Genomic DNA, 19,488 nt, shown 5'->3' on the forward strand with positions numbered 1-19,488 from the left:
CCTGGCTGTCCCACTGAATAGTCTTGAGCAAATCCAATCACATCTCTCTGCCTTGGTTTCCTCACCCTATGTCTCAGCCTTGGTCTACACTAGGGATGTTAAATTTTGTTTAATATACTAATCATCTAGTCGATAAGTTGGGGAGCCGCAGTGGGGGGGCGGGAGTGACTAGTAGAGGGATTAGTCAACTAGTCGCTTACATCCCTAGTCTGCACTAGGACTTTATTTCGAAATAACCCCCCTAAGGTCAAATTTATAAGCGGAGCATCCACACAACTGAGCCCGTTATTTCGAAATAAGGGGCCACTTAATTCAAAATCTGTCCTCCTGCTCTTCTTCAGAAGTAACTCTAATTCTGAAATAGATATTTCGACATAATGGTAGTGGGGTCATGCCTGTGCCGCTATTTTGAAATAACTACTGCCCAGAGTAATTCGATTACTAATTACTCCCCAGTGCTTCCTGGGGCCCTACATCTGCGGCAGCGCATTCACAATAATGGAGCCTGCCTCAGACTAATTTTGAGGCTTCCCTGTAGTGTGGACGTGCTATTTTGATTTTGTGAAATCGGGAGTTAAGTCAAATGTACTAATTTTGAAATAGTTTCCTAGTGTAGACATGGCCTCAGTTTCCCCCTCTGTGAAATGGGGAGTACCATATCGACTTCACGGAGGCATTTTGAGTATTAGCTAATTAATACAGATGAAGTGTTAATTAGAGGAATGCAGAGCTCAGTACAGCTTAGTTCCTGCCTGCTGGAGCAGTTCTTTCAAGCTAATTAATAGCAGGTATGGGGGGATGGGGTTTATCCTCAGCAGGTGTCAGTTAGCATAGCTTCCACGACTCCCTTGGCTTCCGTGGAGCTGTGCCGATTGACACCAGCTGAGGTGTTGGCCCAGGGATTTTATTACCTGTCGCTGCTTTGCTCCCAAGAAAGCTCGAGCACTTTTTTCCCAACGGAGCTAGTGGGTCTGTGTCTTTGGGTCTGTCCTTTCCCGTTAGGCATCACGTGGCTTTGTGAAGAGGCGGGTTCATTAGCAAGGGCCTTTTGCCTGACAGAATGGTCAGGGCGCACGTGCTGCGCATTTCTAGTTTCTCACGGGTGGGAGGTGACAACTGAGTCTCTTGTTCGACCCCTCTGTGGCAGCGACACTCTGCCATGTCCTCCTGAGGGACGTCTCCAGAAAGGTGCTGAGCACCTGCAGCTCCTAGCAGAGGAGGTGGAACCCCTCATCCTAGCTCCTCCTGACATCCACTGGCCGTGTCGCCGGTACCCCGCCATGCTCGGAATTTGGCCCCATGCGAGTAGCTGGAATCACATCTCCTTTCCCTCTCTCCACCGTGCTGCTAATTGTAGGGCGCTTTTGATTTCCATGCTGCTTGACATAACCTGCCAATCACTCTTTCATTTCCCTCCATCTGCTGGCTTTTGTTGGAGAGCAGGAAATCGGCTGCCGTGTATTCACATCAGCTGTCCTGCGGAATGTCCATCATATGCAGCGTGTCTGATGTGTCACTGCATATTTCTGACATTGACTGGCTACTTGGACCTTGCTAGGGAGTGATGAATGGTAATTGGGTCTCACCCACAGCACTGAATGGGCTGTGTTATCTGCCGAGAGAATTATGCAGGCAGTGGGGAACTTATTAGACATCTGAGAAAATGTTTGGTTTCAATTTCTGTCATGCGGAGACAAATATATTATACATTTATTTACACTGACAGGGTTTGGGGAGGTGGGTCGCTCGTCGCTAGGGCTCTACCAGATTTGTGGCGGGAAAAACGTGTAACAGACTGTGAAATCTGCTCTCCACCACGAATTTGTGCCCTTTCACCCAGTAGTAGGCAATTTCATAAGGGAGACCAGCATTTCTGGAACTGGGGGTTGGGAGGTCATTGTAAGGGGGTTATAGTATGCCACCCTTTCTTCTGTGCCTTCAGGGCTGGCTGGAAAGCGGTGGGTGCTGGCTGTGGGCCCAGCTCTGCAGGCAGCAATGCAGAAGAGTAAGCAGCAGTGTTCCCTCTAAGCTGCGCGGCAGCACGGCCCCGCAGCTGCTGAATGAGCCTTGCCCAAGGGCTCAGAAGTCGCACACGTAGCTGCCTGGCTGTGGGAGGAGCCATTCTCCCTCAGCACCAGCAGCAGCTCCCTGCTGAGGACAGAGCAGCGAGTCTCTCCCAGCCAGTAGGGAGGGGACCCCACTATAAGCTAGGAGAGACGGGAGGGGGAGTGTGTTAATGTAGACAAGGCCTTTGTGAAGGACTTTTCTTAGGTGAGTTTTTTCAGTGGTATAGTTGGATGTGAACTAAGGGCTAACTTCACAGAAAGATTTAAATGTTGCTATCTCCTCCTCCTCCTCTCCCCACTGGCTTCTTGCATAGCACAGCTTAGACCTCTCATCTCCGGGGGGCAGGGGTGCAGCCGAGAATCTATGCTAAGGGAGATAGGGTATAAGAGACTCCCTTTGCCTTGGCATCTTCCATTGGCTCGTTAAGGTGTGACATCAACTCACATGCCTCTTTTGTAATCCCGTTCTGAGGCCCCTCTCTCTCCCTGTTCACTGTACATGGAGCATTGGTGCCAAGCTTGTTGACACTCAGTGATGGTCCATGCCCCTAAAAATTAGGCATGCCAGCTCTCAGCATTGCCACACCTGTATTCTTTGTGACCTGAACATGAAGGGAGATCATTTGACATGCCCCGTAGCCGGAATTCCCCCCTTTTCCCTTTGATTCTTCAGAATCACTTTGATCTCAACATCACCAGACACGAATCTGTCTGGGAAGCATTGCACCGAGGCAGGGGATTTTGCTGGCTTGAAATCGACGTTTTGGCCTTCTGCCATTTCACATTTCTGCCTGTAATCGCCAGTCGTCTGCGCGATGGTTTCTGCTGACCAGTTGTGGTGCTGTTCCAGGCTGCTATCCACATTCCCTCCAACAGGACCTTTTGGCAGGTGCCGTGCTGGCTATTGAAATGGTTCTGGTGCTGGACATCTTCCAAAAGGCAGTCTGGTGAAGCAGTAGCTGCCAAATTAGTGTATTTAGTGTTGAGGCTTTCTGTGGCCAGGCAATCTACCAGAACCCGGCTGAGATGCTGGAGAAGTTAGCTCCCGTCACCTCCACACACATTTCCACACTTGTGTGTGCAAGTGGAAACATTCCCTCTTTTGTTCTGGTTCAGCTCTTGGGGTCAATGCCATTTCAGTCCAGCTGAGTCCCCGCTGGGGGCTGTTTATAACTGGATCCAACATCTGGCGCCCACATGCTTCCAAGGTCAGCATCTAGACACTGTCTCTCTACATTTGACCTCTTGCATGCACTCTTGAGGTGCAGTCCCCTTGTCTAGTACCTCTTTCTTGGGATGTGAGATTTCCTTGCCCAGCTGCTGATGCCTGCCCTCTGCAGTCTTCCCAGTCCTCACACATGCTCTCCCTAGACCTCCACTCTGGTGGGGCATAGGGTAACCCTTTGGGAACACAGACATGGAAGGGATCTTCTTTAACACACCCATTACTCTTAGGAAGCACAAACGATTTACGGATCAGCTATGTGAAAACTGCTTCCCACTCCTACAGGTCTTTCTTTGTTTGGTTAGTTTCCTTTGCAGAGTGCAGATGAAGGGAGGTCTCTTTGCCCCTTCTGCTCTGTCTTCTCCTCCTGGTGAGGGTGTGCCCCTTTGCCAGTGAGCGTTTCTCTTTTTAAAAGCAGTCTGTAACACCTTTTCTCCTTTACTCCCTCCACTGCGGGTTTTTTTCCATTCTCCAACCCCCTGCTGGCAGCTACTTTGTAGTGAATGTTGTCTAAGAATCAATAGCAAATCAATAGTCTTTGGCCAGTAGTCTCCTGTTGTCCCACCAGACAATGGCTTTTCCATTGTTGATGGGCTCTGGAAGTCTCCATCATTCAGGATCCAGGCGTCCTGAATCCAAGAGGGATGTTGCAGTGTACAGTGAAAGGCACGATCTAGGCGACACTCAAAATAGAGTTTGAAATACAAGACGGTTTTCACAAAATTAGAGTGGGGAGACAGATGTAGCCCCGACCTGTCACCAGTGCAAAACGTGGGTCTATCTCCTCCCCTTTTTCTGCAGTCAGAGTGCTCTCAGCCTGCTGAGGTTAAAGCAACGAAAGCAACATTCCCATTGTCGTTGCTACTTGCTGTGTGCATCATGCCATCTGCTGTCAGGCTCTCCAAGTGCTTGTGAAGGCCATAGGACCGGCAGGTAGCATGTATAACAGGCTCTGTGACTCACCATTCACCAAGAGGCGAACCTTTCCCACGAGTGCTGCCTGCTCATCTGATGCACCCAATCCAGTCATGCCTGGCTCACATTTCTTACCAGCATTCTTATTCTGCCTTTTTGTGGGGCAGATGCTCTTAAACGGGCCCCAGCCCGCTCTCTGTCTGGGAAATGCCACCCTTAATCCACACACTTCACATCTGTATTGCCCGTGAAGGATTGCTTTGTGTGTCGGACTGCCACGCGCACAGCTGCCCTTTTGCCTTTGAATCTCAGAGACCATTTAACAGTCCTGGCATTTGTCCTTTGGACCCTTTGAGCCTTAGAAGCGTTCTACTTCTGTTCCTGCTGCTACCTTCACTAGCGCCCCATGCCTGTTTGTATGTCTAGTGGAAACTGTGATTAGGTATGTGCCCCCACTCAGGCCAGGGAGGGGTTAATGTGGGTCTGGAGGGCCCAGGAGGGGGTCTGGCTGCACTTGGGGGAGAGCCAGGCCTAAATGAACAAGAGGTGGAGTAGGCTGGATTATAAAGCTAGGAAGTTTGCTGCAGGAAGAGAGTCATGGGAGAAAACCTAGGAGAGAATAAGCCCCGGGTTTCTTGCCCTGGAAGAAGGGTTAATAGGCAGCAGGCTTATAACAAACAAAAGGAAGCACTTCTAGGCTCAATACACAGTCTATCTGTGGAACTTCTTGCCAGAGGAATTGTGAAAATCAGAAATATAACAGGGTTTAAAAAAAAGCAGGTAAGTTCATGGGGGATAGGTCCATCAATGGCTTTTAGCTAACATGGCTAAGCCTTTGAGTGCCAGAAGTGGGGACTGGATGACAGGGGATGGATCGATCACTCAAAGCTCCCCAGTTCACTTCATTCCCCCTGAAGCATTTGGCACTGGCCACTGTTGGCAGACAGGAAGCTGGGCTGGACGGACCATTGGTCTGACCCAGTCTGGCTGTTCTTATGTCAACCCGGAGGAGTTGTGGGGGATGAATCCTGGCAGGGCCAGGGGGAAGAACGGCATGGAAACAGCAGCAAGGGGTAGGACTGGCCGATCGAGGCTGGTCCCTGGGCCAGAAGGCCGTGTAAAAGGGAGGCCTGGGGTCCCCTCTCAGTTGCTGGGAAGTGGCTCAGAAGCATTGGAGCCTCCAGCCAGACAGCTGCTTTCCAGAGATTCTGCTTACCTGGAAGGGGAGGACTAGGTAACAACTGGGAAGGAGGGCGGGCCACATCGTGAAAAGAGAGCACCCCAACTTGTGATATGGCGAGAGGGGCCAGGGCTCGAGTAAGAGACGGAAGAGGGGGCCAGACCGGAACAGCCACAAGGAGGTGCCACTAGCGGTGAGCGAACCCCTCCACCGAAGCGCTGATGCACGTCTATTCGAGTAGCTGTTCCTCCAAGCTCGTTTCTTTCTTACCATTATGAACGGCTTGTCCCCTTCGCTTCGGGACCCCTCACCTTTCAGCAGCAACCCCGTCGTCTTCCTGAGCTTATTACAGTTTCCACACGCTGGCCTCGATGCTGGCTCGGCATGGTTCTTTTCTCGCCTGCCTCTTTCTTCCCCAGAACTCCCTTCCTTCCCTGTGTACCTGGGGGTTTCCTTTACCATTGCATGCGCACAGCAAGCCTCTCTTGGCCTTTACGTGCGCTTCTTTGACCTTTCTGACTTCAGGCCCATAAGTCTGAACGGCCTTGCCCGTGCTTCTTTGTTGTTGCACCTCTGACGCTATTCCTGGTCGTGGCCTTTGCGGGGTCGGAACATGGGACCTTTGGTTTAAACGCCTGGCAGCCTAGTGCCTGGGCTAAAAGACCTAATCTGTCAACCTAGTGCCATTAGCAGGCTCATAAATCTCTAGCCACTAGAAGGGAACAGACACTCTTGGCCAATGTGTTGCCCTTTCTTTTATGAGAGAGTCTTAATAGTTCAAATTCCCAAGACTGGCTTTCCATGTTCTGCCAATGACAAACTCCGCTCCTGTTTCCTTTCCTTTCCAGGGCCTAACCTTGCGAATAAATCTTTCCGGAGTAACATTTTTATCAGCCTAAAGTGACCCCCGAGCCTGTAACTTTCACCCCCTTTCTCCTCTTCAGCACAGACTGAGTCGTGTGCGTATCCAGTGCTCCCCCACCTGCGACTGTCAAAAGCAGTGCGCCGCGGCGCGCCTCTTCCAATTTACTGGCCCCCTATGGCTTTGGCGCACCATTCCAGCGGCTGCTTGAACTTTCCCCAGGTTTCCGCGGGATCGCCCGTGAATTTCAGGGTTGGTGAAGGATTTACTTGTCCCTGTCAGGCAGCAGCCATTAGAGCAGGGCCGTCCTTAGGATTGATGGGGCCCTGTGCAGCGTCATGAAACTGGTGCCCTGTGCCCTACTTGCTCTTAGGAACACGGCCGTAAGCGCGTGGCACTGGAAACGGGGCCACAGGCGTGTTAGGAAAACAGTGTAAATCGGTGAGGCCCACGGCAGTGCTGATGGACTATACCCCCCCATCCCATTGCTGATGCACACTGAGGGTCTGACGTAGCAGAGGGGTAGGGGGTTGTGGCAGAAAAGGTTACCGAGCTGCCTGGCCCCCTCACGAACTTGGAGGGTCACAGTTCCCCACAGAGACCCCATGACTCCTCTCAGAGAATGTGACGGGCTAGCACACGCGGCTCTGAATACAACCTCTGCCTAAGGAGACTGCAGCGCACACTGGTGTGAGGGAGCCGACCTGCTCCTAGGGAAAATGGCACCCTTGGCCAACTTGCATTGTGGTGCCCCTGACCCCCATGGATGTAGCACCCCCCCCATTGGCTCCTCCCCACCCTCCCTTGGTCCCCAAAGGCCTGCTCTCCCTCCTGCGCCTCGAATCCCTGCACCCCTGCCTCCCTCTCCTGCAGCCACGAGGGGGACCTGCCCTGGCTGCACAAAGCAGCTGGCCTTGTGGCCTGCTCCTCCCGGAAGTGCTGCTTCTCTGCTCCGCATGCCGAGGGGGAGCAGGGGACACCGAGGCTCCCTGCATTATGGCCCCTTTCTCCACTTGGGCTGTGCAGGGAGAGGGCAGGAGAGCAGCAGGTCCTGATGCCACCCAGCCCAGCCCAGGCGGGGGAAGAGACCTGGGGGCAAGGAGCCCTGGCGTGGGTGTGGGGAGGACTGTGTGCAGAAGATTGTGGGGGAAGGGTGTGGCCGGGAGGGGGGTGGTAAAATACCTAACAAAACGCCAGCCTTGCGCTGCTCCCGTCCTGCATAGTTCTCACAGGAACTACCGGGGCAGGCATGAAATAGCGCTATGAAACGGGGACAGATTTTAACAGCATGTAAAACAGTTTGTCAATAGAAACAATGAAAAACTTGGATACGTTTTCGTTACAGGGTCTTGCTAATCCTTCCCTCCAGGCAGAGAGGCCCCCAGATTGGGTCAGGTACAGCTGTACCCCCAAAGACCAGGCCAGCCCTTCGAATCAGACCAGGCCCACATCCCTCCCCAGACCAATCTGAACAACCCACATTCCTCCCTGGGGTGCAGGGAGGGAAGGGGCAGAGAGAATGGGGGAAGGTCCAGTCTCCTCCATGGATGGTGGTTGGGGGCAGGGAGTGGGGCAGGTGGAACTGGGGCAGGTCCAGTCGCCTTAGTTTCCCCGGTACCACATCCTGTCTGGAACAGCACAGAGACATCTTGTGGCTAAACAATGCACCACAAGTTAATATGTTATGTTGACAAGCTAAGTCAAAGTGCTTTTAGGTATTAGATGGGTCTCAGCCAAAGTTCAAACTTTCTCCTTATTTTTTCTAGGTGCAGCTTCTCCATCAGCAGCCACGGGCAACTTCTGAGCCAAGTTCCAACTGGACCAAGGTGAAGTATCACATAGCATTATATTAACATGAGTTCAAATTTTCTATTCTTCTTGTAGCTCCTACTCTTGTAATGTCGGTAAGTGTGAGTGCTTCCCTCACACAAAGTTTGTGGACTGTACTTGGTCCATAGATAACAGACTGGCCACAGGTGGGTTAGATGCAGCCCTTATGTCAGAGCTATATGAGTGAGTCCCATCTATGACATTTCTTTTTTTTTTTAAATGTCATTTGAGATTCTTCCATGTTCACGTGACTATCCGCTGGGCTTTTATGGAGAAAAATAAGATTGCGAGGCTTCTGATAAAATTGTAAGAGTTGGCAATACAGCAACATGCAGGAAAATCAAATGCAGGACATCCTTAATTTTTAAGCCGTTCAAGTTACAACAAACAGCACTTAAAATGCTTACCAACATTGACCTTCTGTGGTTCTGCAAATTCTTTGGTTCGCCACCAAGTCAGGTCCCTGGGGTGCCGGATTAGATATGTTCAACCTGTATTATATCGGCAACACAAGGGTCCCAAGTATTTGCAACGAAGGGGGTGGAGCGCTGTGAGGAGGTGAACGATGTTCTAGTAGTCATTAATTTAACATGTGAGATGGAGAGGGAGGTCACACAGGAAGCCTGTGTGGTAGTATTGGACTCAAGTCCTAGCTAGGAACCATCCTTCCTCTCAGGATGACTCTGGGATGCCAAGGGGCACATTTGTCTGTCGCACAGAATTTTGTCTCGCCCTCTGTTGGGTGATCCACAGTGCAAAGGGAAATGGATAGGATGAGTTTGGCTCCTGGGAATGCCCTAGTTTGCAAGGAGCCAGCAGAGCGGACACACAGGAGAGGACCCGTTGTTATTTCTCTTGGCCATTACTGCATTACAAATGGCTATTCCAAGCTCTGTTCCAAAATGGTGTCATGGCTTGACTGCTGCCATCAATTGCCATCCACACTGCAGTTAGCTGACATAATTACTTATTGTTACAATCAGTGCCCATTAGGTTAAAGCTAAATTACAGTCTCAGTCCTCGGGAGCTGCCGATTAGATCCATATGAATACGCAAAGTTCATCACTCATGATTAACGTTGCTACAGCGAATACAAAAGGAATTAGTGAGGACCTGCCACTTATTGTAAAGTGCTGCCAGATTATAGTATCCGAGATGATGTGTCAACGGTTAAAATTTAATAATCCATGCTGGAGCGCGGCGTCCCTGATTGTAACATGGATCGAAGGAGAAACCCCATTGGCTTTTTATCAGTCTGAGCGCTGCGACAATGAGACCAGTAACCTACCTGGGTCAGGAGTCATTGACCAAAGCATTAGCGACACAATCGGGAAGCCGGGCAGTTTGTCACAATTGCACCCTGGGGCTGGAGAAGGCAGCATGTAGGTTAGAACAGCGTAAACACAGGGCTCGGCTGCTGGCTCGGCATGGGCATCACTGCAGGTGTACCTGTCCTAGGGTCTTTGGGGGCATGTGTGTGCCCGGGGGCCTCTTTCAGCCCAGGGGCCTTTTAAACCCGGCGCCATCGGTAGTTCCCAGGCATGAGTCTGACAGGAAATCACAGGGAGACTTTCTGCCTCTGGGTTGGGCAGTTGCTAGGAGGGACTGTGGTCTGGGGAAGGGCCCAAGGTGCTGGCGTGGGTGGGTTTTGTCCCCACTCGCTAGAAAGGGCCATCACAGGGAAATGGCGATGTCATCACGCTCTCCCGGAGTGATTTATTTCGAGCCAATGAACCTCGTGTTGCTTAACGAGCCTCCCCCAGGAAGGGGGGCGGACTCACGTGTGAGCAGACAGCTGTATCGGTCTGCCTGGGGGTAAATCTGCCCCGGCCTTTAGGCATAGCCCTGGGTGTGGGATGGCAGCTACCTGACTTGCCGAGCAGGAGCACCAAGAAGCTATTGCAGCTCAGACAGATCCCAGCAAGGCAAGGGGAGAGTCTGCCAGGTTGGCCCCGTATCATGCACAGCTTTCTCCTGCTCACCAGCGAGCCCATGTCCGAACTTAAGGTGCTACCAGGCCACGTGGGAGGCGGGGTGCCTGGTACCAGGGTACAGTCCAGCCGGTTGTAAGAGTAAAGGAAAGGCCTCTCTCTATGCAGCCCTTCTAGCTGGGTAGCAGAACCCATGAAACCCTACTCAGAGAGCCCACGTGGGACAGGGGGAGGACCTCGCAGGAGAAGGCTCTGAACAGTGGCAGCGTGGTGTCTTAGGTAGCAGTAAAACCTTGAGACTGAAGAACTTGCAATAGACGCTGCTTCCCATTGGCATAAAGGCCACTCTGCCGTGTAAAAGGGCCTTTGTGTAAATGCAAACCAGGCCCCACGCGGCCAAGGAAGACAAAGGATGGGGAGGCCGACAGAAGCCCAAGATCACAGGTCAGATCAGACGTGGGCTTAGAATCGCTCTCCCCCTTCCCCCCATAGCAAGACTAGCTTCCATACTGGCTCTTTCTAGCCCCAAACAGACCCACCTTTTCCAAAGTGGCACTGGCTGGAGGTGGGGGAGGGGCTTTAATTTGTGTCCTGCCAACCAAGTCGCCCCGAGCCTGCGTTACAGGAAATATTGAGCGCGTCCAGCTCCATGGCTTTGAAACCGTTTGGCTCAGTGGCTGGCATGTGCCTTGAAGCGCGAATGTTACATGCTTTGTAAACATTCCCTCCTAGCTCATCTGAGTGAAGGCTTGCGTTGCTGTCGGGCTTCGGGACAGAGGTTCCCAAGCCAACAGGAGGGGTTCAACAGGCAATCCAGTGCCCCAAGAGGCAGTAGCTAAGTCGATAGATGAATTCTTCTGTCTGCCCAGTGCCACCTCTGTGGTGGGGGGCTAGGTCAGCTTCACTTCCTCGCCGTGGATTTTTCACAGCCCTCGGTGACATGGTTGGGTTGACCTAACTTTGAAGCACAGACCAGGCCTGTGGATGTGCACGTTGGCAATAGAAACCTTAGATCCCTTTCCGGACCCGCTACATTTCTTATTCCCATGGTTCCTTGTGACCGTGGGTAGATACCATGCTGCACAAAACTGGGCGGTCGTCTGCTTTGCCCTTGGCCTGGCATGCTTGGGGTGGGCGAATCGGAGTGCACCCTTTTCATCTGTTCCATTCCTGATCGTGTTTTTACCGTTGTCATCTTCCTGCTGGTCATCCCCTCTCTGCACTGCGTGGCCCTAATCTTTTCTGTCTCTGTGGAAGAGCCTGCCTCTCGGGTAGCTGGTCCCTGGACCCCTTCTCTTCCCGTGGGATTTTTTTCAGGCAGTGGGTCTGGAAGCGAATGCTGTAATTCTGCGGGAGGGTGCATATAACAGGGTGGCTTGCACAAAACCCTCGCTGTGGGTGCACTGCTAATCAGCGGGGCAGCACTTGCATCTCTCCGCTGGCACAGCGTCCAGGGACTGCTGGTCACTATGGTTCCGTCTGGCCTTTCAGTCTATGGTGTCCAAGCTCCCTCCGGCCCAGTGAAGGCAGCGGATTCTTTTGATGCCTCCTCATTTCCCAAGGGTTTCTTCGTCTGTCCGTCCTGGCCATTCCAGAGCTCAGGAAAGCAACAGCAAGAGCTGCCAGCTGGGCCAAATTCTCAGCCGAAGGGCAGCCCAGTCCCCCGGCCCTTGCTCTGGTCACAGGGTTAGAGTTTCATCCAGCTTCTGTTCACACACCCGCCTCAACATGTTGTTTCCAGGGTCGTACGTGTGCAGTGTGATGAGCCCCAACCAGATGTTACGCGCCGTGAGCTGACTGCCGAGCAGGCTCGCTCGCGCTGGGCCCCCAGCTGAGAAGTCAGCCGCCCGTGGAGAAGAGGCTGGCTTCTGCAGCCAGCTGAGCCTCGAGAAGTTGACAAGATCCTGGGAAACAGTCAGACATGGACTGGTGAAGAGACAACTCTCACCCCATCTCCCCGGAGCGCGTCCTGCTGCTCCCTGTGCCGGCGGAGACGCTCCCGTTTCTTCAGACCAATCTGGTGTTAGCCACAGCTGTGGCTCTGGGCTCGGCATGGCTGGCTGCGGTCAGGTGCAGAGAGGAGACCCAACCCTTGGGTAACTGTAAGCCAAAGGACCCTTTCCTGTGCGCTTCACCAGTGTCGTCAAGTTTTCAGTGGAGAATGACGGGGAGGGACGTGCTCCCCAGCCCACAACAGGAGGAGACAGCCACGTGGTTCAGACAGAGCGAATGGCTTCCGGGGAGCTAGGTTCAATGCTCACCTCCATGCCCAGCTTCCTGCGCACCAGGGCTAACGCTGCTTTGTCCACCAAGCTGTAAGCTGTCTTGGGCAAAGGCCTGACACAGGCAGGCCTCCAGTCTCAGCTGGGCCTCCAGGTGCTGGTGCAAACTGGGTAATACTAATCGTGGGCCTTGGCAGGGAGGGGAAGGGTGATGCTCAGCTCCCCAAAGGGACTTAGGCACGTAATGTGTATTTTTTTCAATGGGGGGTTCCTAATTCCCTTGGGGATCTGGGCTTTTGTACTTTGCTGTATTGGAAGGGAACTGTTCTGAGCATTCCCATTAGCCCAGTTGTGAGTGCAGTCAGCACAGGAATACGTTTCTAATCCCACTCCCCAAGTCCGTGTGTATCTAGCTGCTGGCTTCATCGTGCTCTAATACTCTTCATTTTTGCATCATTTTATTACACATTTGTACAGCCCCGGCACAACAGTGCCCGGCTCCTGTCTGGACCTCTCGGGGCTATTCTAATACAGGCCCGTTGGCCCTGCTGTCTCTCCCGCCTTTGGAATCCAGCTGGCCAGCGACTCTCGGGAAAGCATCCTCCAGGGACTGGCGGGTGTCTGGAAGGCTCACTGCAGCCTACGAGATAGGAGGTCTGCTTGTGAGCTGAGATCAACCACTGTCACCAACGGAGCTGTGCTGACTTCCCTCGGCTGGCGCTCTGTGGCGTGGCCCTGTGTTCTAAGGACGGCTGGAGGGAGCTAGCAGCCCTGGGTGGATTTCAAAGAGGAGGAGAAATACATTTCTAAATAGCACAGAAACAAGTCTGACTCCACTCAACTGGACTAGTGGGCCTCCCGGCACCAGACCCTAGACTTGCGTCAATTTCCCCTTTAGCTTTGTACGTTCCCTTTCAATGAATTGCTTTAATGCTCTCTCCTTGGAGCTCTTGTTCTTCAACAATGCTGGGACTTGCTCCTCTCTCAGAATTAGAACTCACCACCTCTGCAGTCTGATAGCTCCACGTCAACGCCGGTCCATTCCTCCCAAGCAAACCCGCGAGACAGGAATGGGCATTCTGTCTGTTCTAGCTACTTCTCTAGGCCCTGTTACCGCAGCAGCTCACAATCTGGGATAGGGAAATGCTATTACCCCCTTTGTGGGGAACAGGGAACAGAGATCCTGAAAGATAGTTAAGTGCCTAACTCCCCTGAGGTAGATGCCTAACTCCCTTAGGCATCCTGGGCCAGAGAGACTAAGGCCCACAATCTTCTAAGGTAGTTAGATTCCGCACTCCCATGGATTTAATCCACTCTGTGGACCTGGGTCTAAGTGACTTGCCTAAGGCCTCCCAGGAAGTTTGCAGTAGAGCAGGGAATTGAATAGGGGTCTTCTGAATCGTTGGCTAGTGCTCTAACCACTGAACCAGCCTTCCTCTTCATTCAGCCCCTCCAGAGACAAACGATTTATGGTTGCCTGGGGTAAAGAGGAGACCGATGGCTCTTTGATGCTCATAGGGGAAGTCCATTCTATGGCGGGGTTGCTTATTGGAGCCAGTGTGGGCTGGAAAGGGTTAACAAGGCTGTGCTGTAACACATGATTGGTCTTTATGAGGTTGAAGCTCTTGTCTGTTTGAGGCCTACAGATGATGCTAAAGAGCCAATAATGACAGCAATTCAAAGCAATCTAATTATGCAAACGGGAGGCTAAACAATTTCATCATCCTTAAATTAGATTGTCCTAATGAGATAAAGACACCAATTAATCCTGAATTAATTTCAATAGCCTATTTCAGGCAAACACTTTAATATGCAAATGTAAATGAGAAACAAAGCCTACTGTCGAATGCCAGAGTTCAGAACCTCTCTCTTCACAGCTGCAGCGGGTGTAAATAGTGGCTAATGAGTTTGCATGGAAAGACACAACCCGTTGAAAAATTTTAGACTTCATAAAGCACAGCCGGCACCTCAGGTATGTTGCACTGCAGAGCTGGGCAGGAGAAGCCGGGCGGGGAAGGCTGACGCTGTGAAAACAGATCGGCCTCTCTCTAGATATACACGCTGGATGGGCCCGTCCAATCCACGCTGGGATTGGGGGCTTTAACAAGTCGCTGTTCCATGGAGCCAAGCGCCCATGTGGAGTACCTGGCTTGTCGCCTTTCTGGGACATGGAGCTGATTTTAATGAGCTGTCGCTTAATTGTTTTAAATTAGCCGTTTCCCTGGGCGTGGAAAAGAAGCCTCTGTTTTTATTTCAGAAGCAGGATTCTGGGCTCCAAGCAAGGCCAAGCTCCATTATGGCTAGATGGCTCCCCTTCTCAGCTGATCTTCGGTGAGAGAGGCGCCATCGTAGAAGCAGGCCTCAGCCCAGATCTGGATCTGCATTCAAACAAGCCCTCCTTTCAATGTGACAGACTTGCATGTCCATAAGGTTCGTGTGTGCAGAAGACAGGATCACAGGAATTGCCAGGGTGGATCAGGCCTCCAGCCAGCTGGTGCAGGGAATTGTCTACAGCAGTGCCGGCACCAGATGCTTCAGAGGAGTAGGCACATCTGGGCTAACCCATCCCTTGGCCAAATCTCCTCCTTATATTTGAGACTGGCCCTGGCTCTTACGCATTAGTGTCTATATCCCTTCTAAAGCTGTTCAGTGTATCCTGTTCCAACCGTGGATCTTCTTGTCATCATCCATGTCCAATTCCTCTACAGTCTCGCTAAGTTCTTGGTATCAACAATTGCCAGTGGCAATGAGTTCCACAGTCCAGCTGCTCGATGGATACAAATATGTTTCCCTCAGTTGGTTTTTAATGTGAATGTCTTCACAGCTCCCTTCTCGCCCTTTCCTCATCCCTCCAAAGGAGCCATTTTTGAGGCTTCAAACTGTAGGGGTCTCTCTTTGGTTTTGCTTAGTTTTCATTGTCATGTCCAGCAGGGGTTTTCGATGGCTGTTTGGTGACACTTCTAGGTGGACCCTAGAGACTGAGATGGTTTAGATGAGTTTCAAACACATTTCAGATGTGTTGGTCGCTTATCTGAATTATAAAGCTTTTGAAGGTCAGCAGGCCCGGTCTTCAACCAAATGGCACTCTAGACTTGGAGCATCGTTCATAGAATTATAGAATACTGCAACTGGAAGAGACCTTGAGAGGTCATCAAGTCCAGTCCCTTGCCCTCATGGCAGGACCAAGCACCATCTAGATCATCCCTCAGAGATGTCTGTCTAACCTGCTCTTAAATATTGCCAGTGTTGAAGGTTCTACAACCTCCCTAGGCAATTTATTCCAGTGTTTAACCACCCTGACAAGTAGGAAGTTTTTCCTAATGTCCAGCCTAAACCTCCCTTGGTGCAGTTTAAGCCCATTGCTTCTTGTCCTATCTTCAGAGGCTAAGGAGAACAATTTTTCTCCCTCCTCCTTGTGACACTCTTTTAGATGCTTGAAAACCGCTATCATGTCCCCTCTCAGTCTTCTCTTTTCCAAACTAAAGAAGCCCAATTCTTTCAGTCTTCCTTCATAGCTCATGTTTCAGTTTTCCCTCATAGCTCTAGACCTTTTATCTTGTTGCTCTTTTCTGGAACTTCTCTAGTTTCTCCATATCTTTCTTGAAATGTGGTGCCCAGAACTGGACACAACACTCCAGTTGAGCCCCAGTCAGCACAGAGTAGAGCGGAAGAATGACTTCTTGTGTCTTGTTCACAACACTTCTGTTAATGCATCCCAGAATCATGTTTGCTTTTTTTTGCAACAGTGTCCCACTGTAGACGCATATTTAGATTTTGGTCCACTATGAGCTCTAGATTCCTTTCTACAGGACTCCATCCTAGACAGTCACTTACCATTCTGTATGTGTGAAACGGATTGTTCCTTCCTAAGTGGAGCACTTTGCATTTGTCCTTATTAAACTTCATCCTGTTTACCTCAGACCATTTCTTCAGTTTGTCCAGATCATTTTGAATTATGACCCTATCCTTCAAAGCACTTGCAACCCCTCTCAGCTTGGTATAATCTACAAACTTAATCATACTCTCTATGCCATCCTCTAAATCATTGATGAAGATATTGAACAGAACCGTTCCCAAAACACACCCCTGCTGAACTCCACTTGTTATGCTCTTCCAGCATGATTGTGAACCATTAATAACTACTCTCTCTGGCATTCCCTCTCTGTTTGCTAAACTTTTGAAAATCTTATTCATGCATTTGTAGCCCATTTGTGACTTTGATCCACAGTTTGTATGCATGATTTATCTCTGTCATATAAGAGGATAGATGTATACGCTAAGATCTGTAAATTCAGGCTATATATAAACAAATTAAAAAATGTTTCCTCTATGTTTATAGAAACCTTTAATTTTACACATAACTGAAATGTACTAACATCAAGAAACTGAATTGTGCACCAACATTGGGTGGACCAGTATTAAATCGTGTTATAGTCGGTGTCAGCCTTAAACTGTTAACCCCATCTCCTTTAGTTCCAAATGTCACATTTCTTGGCTGTGTCCTCGTGAACGGGAGCACAGCATCAGAGACAGCCAAAGACTGGCCAGTGGAATTGTGAAGTAATAAAATACCAAGTGATGTCAGTCTCTTCTCAGCTAGCATTGATCATCGGTATATTTTAATGAGCCTCAGATACGAGACGTGGCACTCACCACTCGCGCCTTTTGACCGGCAGCCTGAGCAGAATCTTCAAAGCTCTCAGCTCGTTAAGGAGAGTGTCCTTCATCTCTACATCATGAATGACTTGGAGAACTTGCAGTGCAGAGCGCTTCCCGGGTTGTAAAATGTGACAGGTGTCTAATTCGACAGAGAGGGTTTTATCTTTGACATCCGAACATTCCCCATGTGTCAGTGTACAGTGAAGGTCCATACAATTGTTCAAGGGTTGTTTTCCTTTCTGCTGGCAGCTTACCGTGGTCATACAACCCCCCTCCAGATCTTTTCGTGATGCTTTATTTGTTCAAAGCTTTCTTCACTGGCAGTGGGGCGGATAGCCTTGCCGGGCCCTTGAGTGGAAGGGGCAGGGCTGAGGACAGCTCTTAGTGGCACCCAAAGCATGCCACGATGCACCCTGCACACAGCCTTCATAACTGTCCGGTGTGCGCCTCGGTTGTGGCGCTATGGCAGTACTTAAAACTGCCCACTTTACCTCCCCCCACTTGTTGGCTGGCCTGTTTGATGGACACTCGTGCAGTGTCAATACACAAACAAAAAAACCCTCTCTGTAATTTTTCTTCCCAGCTTCCCATCACTTCATCTCTCTGCTCTCATAACCAGACTGTCCCTCCTTCCAGTGAGTACGAGCTTCAATGAAGACAGACTCAGCGCCTACATTTCCTGCCATTTTTTTTGGCAGCAGCAAGCAGCGACGGCATCTTCTAATCCCTTGTCTCTGGAGGTCACAACGAAACCAAGGCAGCGTCTCATGAAAGTGGGAGCCATCGCGATATCCATCGACGGAGCTTGTAATGCCCGGCTCACAATATTTGCTTGGAACAGGGTAATATTTGCTCAGTCACAACTGAGACCAGAAATTTGAAGTCCGTGATCTGGGTTTGTCAGACTTTCCCTCATGTTGGATTCTGGCTTCTGGTTTATTCGACTGCGTCAGTTCCACCAGGGAGTCTCAGTCACTTGGTACTTCACTGACCTTATGCTGTCAGGGCCTGATTTGTGACACTTTCCATGAGGATCCTCCACCTGTTATGCCCCTATCTCCTTTGTAGTATTCCGGAGAGAGATACTGAATTGAAAGATGATGACGCTGCATCTTACACAACCAGGCTGAGAGTGCCAAAAGGCACGAGGAAAGCTCTTGTATTCAGGGCAAGGATCCTAGCTTGGATACCACTGCTTTTTGCCTTCATGTTCATGCCCTTGTTGTAGCCTTGGAGTAGCAGTCCTGAAACGTTATTTCATTCTCATTCAAAACGTTCAGAAATAGTTTGGTTGGGCCGTTGCCAGTCGAGTAGTTCACAGACCGGAAACAGGTAAAGTGTTCCTTTACTTGGCTTCAGCCACCCTCCTCATCAGCATGTCTTCTTGTACACGCGATGTCTTTTCCCTGTGATTCCTGTCAGGAGCACAGTCTGTTCTTAAGGCATAGTGCTTCACTTTGCTGAGCTACATCAATATGTTACCCTGCACCTTCTTTGCCATAAGGTCAATCCATTTGGTTTGAATTGTTTGGCTGCCACAATGGTCCATAGCTTCTTTATGAGCTACTCAACGTAGGTATTGACACGTGACATCTTCATATTTCCCAAACAGCTCTACCCATCTGTGGAAATTATCATTAGGTTCACTTCACAACTTATCTGAAGAGCCCTGGAAGGTCAAATTCTTCTCTGCAAGGAAGAGGGTAACTGAGACCAGACATTCGAGCATGTTCCTCCAGTGCTGGGCTTCTCCATTGATAATGTGCTGGTTTTCTGTGACTCAAACTCTGTCCATTTGGAATAGGTTGTAAAATGGCCGGGTGACTTTTCATGTTGCTTCAAAGCATCAGTTAAGTTGAGCCACTTAATTGCACCCGGAAAGTGCAAGCAAAATTCTTGTAGAATATTATGCAACAAAACCAAAACACTTTGTGATTGACTTTGAGCAGACTAGTCAATGCCGATTCAGTACCTCACCATTCTCAAGCACTCTTGTGCAGTGTGACTTGGAGAAATGTCACTTCTTTTTATTTACTGGAAATGCTATATCCTCGATTTTTCCCAACCCATTCAAAATTGTACGACGAATAGCAGCAGGGTTTAGGATCGCTGGCTATGATGTGTGAGCTGATGTATCGATTTGTGGTGTGCACGTTTTCTCACCGCTTTTTCAGTCATTGTGAGAAGCTCATTTTTCTTTATCCTTTCTCTCCTTTTCGTGTAGACCAGATGTAGGTTTGTCATTACTATCCTTTTCATGTGAGCCACATTCTTCTTTTCCAGAACACTCCTTTATGTCACCAGGAAATCTGGACAATTCTCCATCATTTTCCTCACATTTTCATTCCTTGTCTTCAGGTAAATCTGCTAAGTGCTTAGTAATAGTACTGCCATCATTTATACTTTGTGCCTCAATTTTTTCTGCACTGGGACGATCATTACTGGCTAAAACCCACACTGAGTTGTCCTGTTTCACGTATTTTCCCTTTAAAATTTCCCCTTTCTGCACACTTTGAGCTTTTTGCTTCCTGTACTGAAATCCTGAAGGCTTCTTTGGTGGTGTCTTTTATTTTCTACCAGGGAAAACAGCCAGGACTA

General features: G+C 50.2%; 1 long non-coding RNA gene across 1 annotated transcript in view; it reads left to right on the top strand.

Annotated features, from left to right (window-relative positions):
* LOC106733085 (uncharacterized) overlaps positions 1-19,488 on the top strand; it is a 115,254-nt gene that overhangs the window by 6,599 nt on the left and 89,167 nt on the right. Inside the window, exon 3 of the long non-coding RNA XR_016350305.1 lies at positions 8,015-8,074. This is a non-coding gene — a long non-coding RNA (uncharacterized LOC106733085). The remainder of the gene's footprint in view (positions 1-8,014; positions 8,075-19,488) is intronic.

The sequence above is a fragment of the Pelodiscus sinensis genome, chromosome 9, assembly GCF_052426305.1.
Source record: "Pelodiscus sinensis isolate ZL-2025 chromosome 9, ASM5242630v1, whole genome shotgun sequence".
NCBI classification, from domain to species: Eukaryota; Metazoa; Chordata; order Testudines; family Trionychidae; genus Pelodiscus; species Pelodiscus sinensis.